The sequence below is a fragment of the Elephantulus edwardii genome, unplaced genomic scaffold (assembly GCF_000299155.1).
Source record: "Elephantulus edwardii isolate Elephantulus edwardi_28Jun2011 unplaced genomic scaffold, EleEdw1.0 scaffold00038, whole genome shotgun sequence".
In the NCBI taxonomy this organism is placed as follows: Eukaryota; Metazoa; Chordata; class Mammalia; order Macroscelidea; family Macroscelididae; genus Elephantulus; species Elephantulus edwardii.
In genome coordinates, this window is record NW_006399788.1 from 5,165,154 (window position 1) to 5,173,556 (window position 8,403).

General features: G+C 42.8%; 1 pseudogene; it reads left to right on the forward strand.

Moving 5' to 3' along the window:
* The first annotated feature begins 412 nt into the window (after nt 1-412).
* On the forward strand, nt 413-1,572 carry LOC102872127 (annotated as a pseudogene).
* Nucleotides 1,573-8,403: the final 6,831 nt, after the last annotated feature.

Below are 8,403 nucleotides of genomic sequence, written 5' to 3' on the forward strand. Positions count from 1 at the left end.
GGGCAGACATACCGACCCTAGAGCCCTGCTGCTGACGTGGAGCTCAACAGCAGAGACCTCTCAACCCTGGAGGCCCCAGCACACCTAAGTGGACGGCAAATGGCCTCCCGCCACTGACTAGAGCCACACAGCAGACACCCCGACCCTGGAGGCTTTCCCACTGACCTGGAGCCCCACAGTCTCCCACTGCTGAGCTAGAGCTGCTCGGTTGGAGGGCAGCGGGCTGTGTCTGGGATGGCCATACCCGCTGGGGCCCCCTCACAGCACCAAAGGCTACAGTGTGGCGGCTGGCCTGTGCCCCCCAGCGGGTGCTGAGCACAGGGTGGCCACTCAGCATCGTGTCTCAGCACCAGCAGGCAGAGTGGCGTGAGGACAGGGCCCAGCTGAGCACGGTGGCCGGCCACCTCGGACCATGGGATGCCAGCAGAGCTCCGAGGAGAAGGAGGCAGCGCGGCGTTCCCGGGGCATCGATCGCCACCTGCGCTCCGAGAGCCAGCGGCAACGAAGCGAGATCAAGCTGCTGCTCCTGGGCACCAGCAACTCTGGCAAGAGCATGATCGTCAAGCAGATGAAGATCATGCTCAGTGGGGGCTTCAACCTGGAGGCCTGCAGGGAGTACCAGCCCCTCATCATCTACAACGCCATCGACTCCCTCACCCCCATCACCCGTACTCTGGCCGCCCTGCGCATCGACTTCCACAACCCAGACAGCGCCTACGATGCTGTGCAGCTCTTTGCGCTCCCCGGACCAGCTAAGAGCAAAGGCGAGATCACACCGGAACTTCTGGGCGTCGTGCGGCGGCTGTGGGAGGACCCCGGCGCGCAGGCCTGCTTCACCGCTCCAGTGAGCACCACCTGGAGGATAATGCGGTCTCTACCTGAACCGAGCCGTGCCCGACTACATCCCCACGGTGAGGACACACTGCGCTCACGCGACATGACCACAGGCATTGTGGTGAACAAGTTCACCTTCAAGGAGCTGACCTTCAAGATGGTGGACGTGGGCGGCCAGCGCTCAGAGCATAAGAAGTGGATCCACCGCTTCGAGGGGGTGACTGACATCAACTTCTGCGTGGAGCTCAGCGGCTATGACCTGAAGCTCTACGAGGACAACCAGACATGTGGCCCTCTGGCCTGTCTAGAACGACCATTTCTCCCTACAGAGCCGGAGGGCTGAAAGTCTGCGCCTCTGACTCCATCTGCAACAACAACTGGTTCATCAACACCTCACTCAGCCTTTTCCTCAACAAGAAGGACCTGCTGGCTGAGAAGATCCAGCGCATCCCACTGACCGTCTGCTTCTCCGACTACCGTGGCCAGAACACCTACTAGGAGGCGGCCGTGTACATCCAGCGGCAGTTCCAAGACCTGAACCGCAACAAAGAGACCAAGGAGATCTACTCCCACTTCACCTGTGCCGCTGACACTAGCAACATCCAGTTCGTGTTCGACGCAGTAACCGATGTCATCATCCAGAATAACCTCAAGTACATCGATCGGCCTGTGCTGAGGCCCAGTCTGCAAGCCCCGGACAGTCACGGCCTCCTCGGCCCCACCTGCCCACAGACCTGACTGCAGCCAGGACTCCGGGGAGGTGGGCACACACGCACATGTACACGCACACACACGCGGAGGCGTTCCCAGCACTGCTGAAGACTTGGGAACCATCCACAAGCCCGCCTGCGCACTCACTCTGCCTTCCAAGCTGGCCCCCCAGCTTGACAGAGCCAGAGTCGGACCGCTGGGGTGAGCGTTCAGGAGGAGGCATCTCCAGCCGACAGGAGACTGGAAACCTTGCAGCTGACCAGAGAGAGCCTGGAGCAGGGACTGCAGCCATGCCTGCCGGCCATACATGTGCACCAGCTGCACCCACAGCCTCCGTGCCCAGGTGTGAGGCCAACCACGCCACACGTCCCTCCTGCAGCAGCTTCAAAATATGCAGCAAAACTAACTGAACCAAGAGGATCATTTCCTGCAGACAGGCCGCCAGGTGCAGCTCCTCCGAGTCTCATATTTTATAACTGAAACCTGGGTTTTCCTCTCCGACATCCTCCTTTTTTGGCCAAATCTTGTGGTGTTTTGCGGGGGGAAAAAACAACCAACAACAACATTAAGTCTTTCCCATTTCTTCCACTCCTTCCACCCAATCTGCCCACTAAACTCTGTTATCCTAGTGATTTTCATGCTTCCTTTCCCCCATCTCTTTCCTCTCTGCTCCCCGTTTTGGACATGTATACATATCTTACTATTTATATCCTAATTTTACAATAATTGTCCTCTGCAGTATTTGTCCTTATAAGACTGAGCTAGTTCACTCAAACTAATGCTTTCTAGGCTTTCCTATTTTTGCACAGTATTTTATAAAATCATTACTCATTGTCGTTTTTGCTGTTATGTGCCATTGAGCCAAAGTGACCCTAGACACAAAAGCAACTCTGCTCTATCCCAAGCCAATCTTATTGCCTCTGACACACCTACCTCCATTACACCAGACAGTGAGTCAATCCATTGAGGGTCTTCCTCTTGCTGTCTCTTGTTGTCCCTCCATTCTCTCAACCATGATGTTCCTCTCCAAGCAATGGTCCCCCCTTGCAACATGCTCTAAGTATGTAAGATGGAGCTTCAGAATCCTTGCCACCAAGAAGCAGCCTGATTTCACTCTCTCCAGGACAAAACTGTTTGTTCTCCTAGAGGTCCAGAGAATATTAAATACTCTTCTCCAGTACAATAGCTCAAAGCCATCAATTCTCCTTCTACTATCCCTAGTCATTTTCCAGCTTTCTGATGCAGTATACATACCATGGCCTGTATCAGGTGCACCTTAGTCTCCAGACTGATATGGTTGTTCTTCAGTACTTTGGAGATGTGCAATTGCTGCATAATATTCCATTGTGTGAATGTAACAAAATTTCTCAGTCCATTCATTTGTTGATGGACATTCGGGCTGTTTTTATTTTCTTGCTTTTGTGAATAATGCTGCAGTGAACACAGTTGTTTCTGTGGTAGTTCTAACTTTCTTGGGGTATATTCCTAGGAGTGCAACAACTAGGTCATATGGAATATCTATATTCAGCTTCTTGAGGAAATACAAAATTACCTTCCAGAATGGTTGTACCATTTTACAATCCCATCATCAGTACATGAGATACCCAATCTCTCTAGATCCTCTCCAACATTTATTGCTTGCTGTCATATTACACTTTGCCAATTCTACTAGGGTAAGATGATATTTCATTGTGGTTTTGATTTCAATATCTGTTATTGCCTTCGGTTTAGCATTTTTTCATGTGTCTGTTAGCCACATAATGTCTTCCTCTGTGAAAAGTCTTTTCATGTATTTTACCTATTTTATTATCGGGTTATCGGTCTTTTTCTTGTGAATACTCTGTAGTAATCTCATAACTTATAATGAGACCTGTGTCTGAAATGCTATTGCCAAATTTTACTCCCTAGTGTGTGGGTTTTCTTTTCACCCTATTGGAGATAGCTGTTGATGCACATAGTGAGTTGATTTTTAAGAGGTCCCATTCATCAATTTTGTCCTCTTCTGATCATGCACTTCTGGCACTATTTGTTGTTATTGATATTAGGTGTCATTGAGTCAAGCACAACTCATAGCCACCCTAGGAACAAACGATCTGAACCCTGTTTCACCTTGTGCTATCCTCACACTTACTGACACACAAAAACCCATCGTGGCAGTCACCATGTCAATCCACCTGGCTGAGGATCTTCCTTTCTGTTGCCAACCTTCCAACCTTCCTAGCATCATGTCCTTTTCCAAGGAATAGCCTCTCCTAGCAACATGGCCAAAGTATACGAGGCGAAGCCTCATCTTGTCTTCAAACAGCACTTCAGTTGCACCCTCTAAAAGACATATTCATTCTTTTGTTCATCCATGGGATGTTCAGTGCTCTTTTCCAACACTAAAGTTCAAAGGCATCAATTCTTCTGTCTTCCTTATTCACTGTCCTGCTCTCAGATGCATAGCAAATAATCAGAAAGAAAAGCCTGAATCAGATGCACCTTAGTTCTCAAACTAACGTCATTGATCCTCAATAATTTGGAGAGGTCCCTAACTTCAGATTTTCCCAGTGCAATGTGTTTCCTTATTACCTGACTGCTGGCACTAAGGATGTTAATTGTGGATCCAAGCAAAATGAAGTTGTTGACAGTTTCAATCTCTTCTCCATCCATCATGATGTTGTCCATTGGTCCAGTGGGAAGAATCTTTTTTTTCTTGACATTGAGCTACAATCCATACCGAAGGCTGCATTCCTTGATCTTCTGAAGTGCTTCAAGTCCTTCTCACTTTCAGCAAGCAAAGTTGTGTCATTTGCATAATGCAGGTTATTGATGAGCCTCCCTCTAATCCTGATGCCATATTGCTCTTTGTAGAGTCCAGCTTCTCAAATAATTTGCTCAGCATACAAATTAAATAGGTATGGAGGGAGAATACAGTCCTGACATTCTCCCTTCTTGATTTTAAACCATGCAGTGCTCCCTTGCTCTGTTTGCGCAACAGCATCTTGATCCAGGTATAGGTTTCACATGAGCACAATTAAGTGCGCTGGGACTCCCATTCATTCTCAATGTCAGCAACAACTTGTTATGATCCACACAGTCAAATGTCTTTGCTGGTCAATAAAGCATGGATAGACATCATTCTTGTATTCTTTACTTTCAATCAGGATCCATCTGGCATCAGCAATGATATCCCTGGTGCCACAGCCTCTTCTAAATCCTAACTGAACTTCTGACAGTTCTCTTTGTACTGTTCTAGCCATTTTTTAATGACATTCACCAATATTTTGCTTGCATGTAATAGCAATCGTATTGTGATAATAATGATTTTAATTGAACTGGCTATAACTGTAAGTCCATTTATACTATAGGCCATGGCCTCTAACTCAGGTCCCATTTTGTATCTTATGATCCTGTTGTTTTGAGCTTTACCCCTACATCTCTGATTCACCTTGAATTAATTTTTGTGTGTGATGAGATGTGGGTCTTTTTTCCATTTTCTGCAAGTAGATGTCATGTTTTGCCAGAACCATTTGCTGCAGAGATTGCTGTTTCCCCATTTAATAGGTTTGATTCTTTATTGATTATCAACTGACTATATATGTTGTTGTTGTTGTTATGTGCCATTGAGTCATTTGCAACTCATAGCGACCCTATGTACAGTAGTCCTAAACTCTACTCTGTCCGTGCCAATCGCACTGTCTCTGACACTCCCATCCTGATTACCCCAGTCACTGAATCAATCCACCTCACAGAGGGCCTTCCCCTCCTGCGCTCTCTCTCCACCCTCCCAAGCATGATGTGCTTCTCCAAGGACCAATCTCCCCTTACCACATGTCCAAAGTATGTTAGACAGAGCCTCAGAATCCTTCCCTCCAAAGAGCCAACCAGTTTAAACCTTTCTACGATGAATGAGTTAATTCCTTGGTTCTCAATTTCTTTTCCATTGGTTTATGTCTGCCTGTACCAGTGCCATGCATTTTTGTTTATCACAGCTGTGGTATAGGTTTTGAAATCAGGGAGTTCTATGCCTCCCAGCTCATTTTTATTTTTCAGAAGAACTTTGCCTATTTATGGTGTCTTTTTTTTCCAAATGAACTTACCAATTGCTTTTTCTGTTTTTTTTTGCAAAATGAGTTTGGCATCTATATTGAGATTGCATTGAACATATTGATTGCCCTTGGTAGGATTCTCATTTTCACAATGTTCAGTCTTCCGATCCGTGAACAGAGGATCTCCTTCCATTTAATTAGGTCTCTTATTGCTTCCTGTAGTAGTATTTTGTTGTTTTCCTTATAAAGGTCTTTATTGTCACTAAATTGGTTTATTCCCAAGTATCTCAGTTTGTGATTGGCTGTTGTAAATGTTATTGCTTTATTAGTCTCATTTTCTGGTTTTTTTGTGTGTGTTTTTTTCTGCTGTAGAGTTATCTGATTGACTTTTGGATATTAATCTTATATCCTATCTATCTACTAAATCGGTCTACTTGGTTTACCAGGTTTTTTTGTTGAGTCTTGAAGGTTCTCTATACAACATCCGCACACACAGCCGTACAATATCATAAGATCTGCAAATAGCAACAGTTCTACCGGCTCTTTGTCAATTTTGATGCTTCTTATTCCCTTCCTTCATCTTTATTGCCTTACCCAGTATTTCCAGTAAGATATTAAATAGGAGTAATAACAGTGCGCAGCCTTGTTGGTTTCCATTTGCAAGAGAAATGTCTTTAGTCTTTCTTCACGGAGAATGATGATGTCTCTTGGTTTTGCATATATACTTTTCACTATATTGAGGAACCTCCTTCCTATTCCTATTTTGTTGAGTCATTTAATCAGAAAGGGTGTTGGATTTTGTCAAAAGCCTTTTCTGCATCAACTGATAGGATCATATGATTCTTGTTCTTTGCTTTGTCAATGTAATTAATTATAAACTAGACTCCTTATTCACTGTTGGTGGGAGTGTAAAATGTTGCAACCACTATGGAAGGCAGTATGGTGCTTTCTCAAAAAGCTGCAAATAGAAATAATATATGGCCCAGCAATTCCACTACTGAGAATATACCCTAAAAAAAAGCAGAACTGTCACCCAAGCAGACATATGCACACCCATGTTTATTGCTGTTTTGTTCACAATAGCAAAGAATTGGAAACAACTCAATTGCCCATCAACAAATGAATGGCTAGAGAAGCTATGGTATGTTCAAACAATGGAATATTATGCAGCACTGAAAATCAAAGAACTCATGAAGTACTATACACATGGGTGACCATGAAAGACATTATGCTGAGTGAAAATCTCAATCACAAAAACACAAATACTGCATAATGCCACTTTTATAAAACAGGACTGACATGGGGGCTGAGAGGAAACAAAGAAAAGAGGTGATAAATAATGTACATGGCATTGAAACAGACAAGGGAGAGAACAGTATAAAAGGGATATATGATTAGGTATTATTGGCATGACAAGAGTTCAGAATAAGAGCTGAATAATAAAGTAGACTTGGGGAGGGGATTGTGTAACAATGAAAAAATTTTCTTTCCAAAGAAAAAAGCAAACTCGGGGGAGGGGGAGCAGGAAGGAAAATATGCAACAATGAGTGAATGGAAATCCAAGTTCTCTATAAAGTTTCATTAAAATATCAATTAAAAATATAATTACTTATACTGATTGTTTTTGCAACGTTGACATAGACATTATAAATCCTAATTGGCCACAATGAATTATTTCTATTGATGTGCTGTTGGATTCTATAGGCTAATATCGTGTTAAGGATTTTTACATCTATATTCATGAGAGATATTGGTCTGTTATTTTCCTTTTTTTTTGTAGTGTCTTTACCTGGTTTTTGTATTAAGGTTATGAATCCATCAGAGAGTGATCCTGTGAGTAGTCTTTCTTTTTCTACTTTTGGAAATAATTTGAGTAGAATTGGTGATAGTTCTTCTCTGAATGTTTGGTAGAATTCAGCAGTAAAACCATCTGGACCAGGACTTTTATTGTGGGGAGTCTTTTTATGACCTGCTCAATTTCTTCTTTGGTGATAGGTCTGTAGATGTTTACTACATCTGCCAGTGTCAATCTTGGTAGGGTTTGAGGTGCAAGGAATTCACCCTTTTCCTCTAAGTTTTTAAATTTATCAGATATAGCTTTCAAATATTCCTGTATTATCAGTTTAATTTCAGCAGTTTTGCTGTGATAATATCTCTATTTTTTTATTTTAATTCAAGTTATTTGCATCTTTTCTTTCATTAAGTTTGCCATTAGTTTGTCTATTTTATTTACCCTTTCAAAGAACTATCTCCTGGTATTGTTGATGGTTTTAATTGGTTTTATGTTTTTTAATCTCATTGATTTTGGCTCTTATCCCTATAATTTCCTTTTTTTTTTTTTTTTTTTTACTGGGGTTAAACTGTTGTTCCTTTTCTAATTGATGAAGATGTTAGGATAGGTAATTAATTTCATTTCTTTCTTCTTTTTTAATGTGCCTATTACTATGAAATGTCCCCAGAAGACTGCTTTAGCTGTATTAAACAGGTTTTGGTATATAGTATTCTCATTTGTTTCAAGAAACTCTTTTATTTCATGTTACATTTCTTCTATAACACAATCATGTTCTTGAAGGATGTTACTTAGCTTCCATGTGGATGATTTTATATGTTTTATCCTCTTATCCTTAATTTCTAGTTTTATAGCATTGGAGTCTGAAAAAGTATATTATTTCTTTTCATTGTTTTTTGTGTGTGTTTTTTTTTTAGTTTGTTGAGGCTTACTATGCATTCTAATATATTATCAATTCTGGAGAATATACTATGTACACTTGAAACGAAAGTAAATTGACTTTTACTTGGATGCAATACCTTGAATTCATCCACAAGA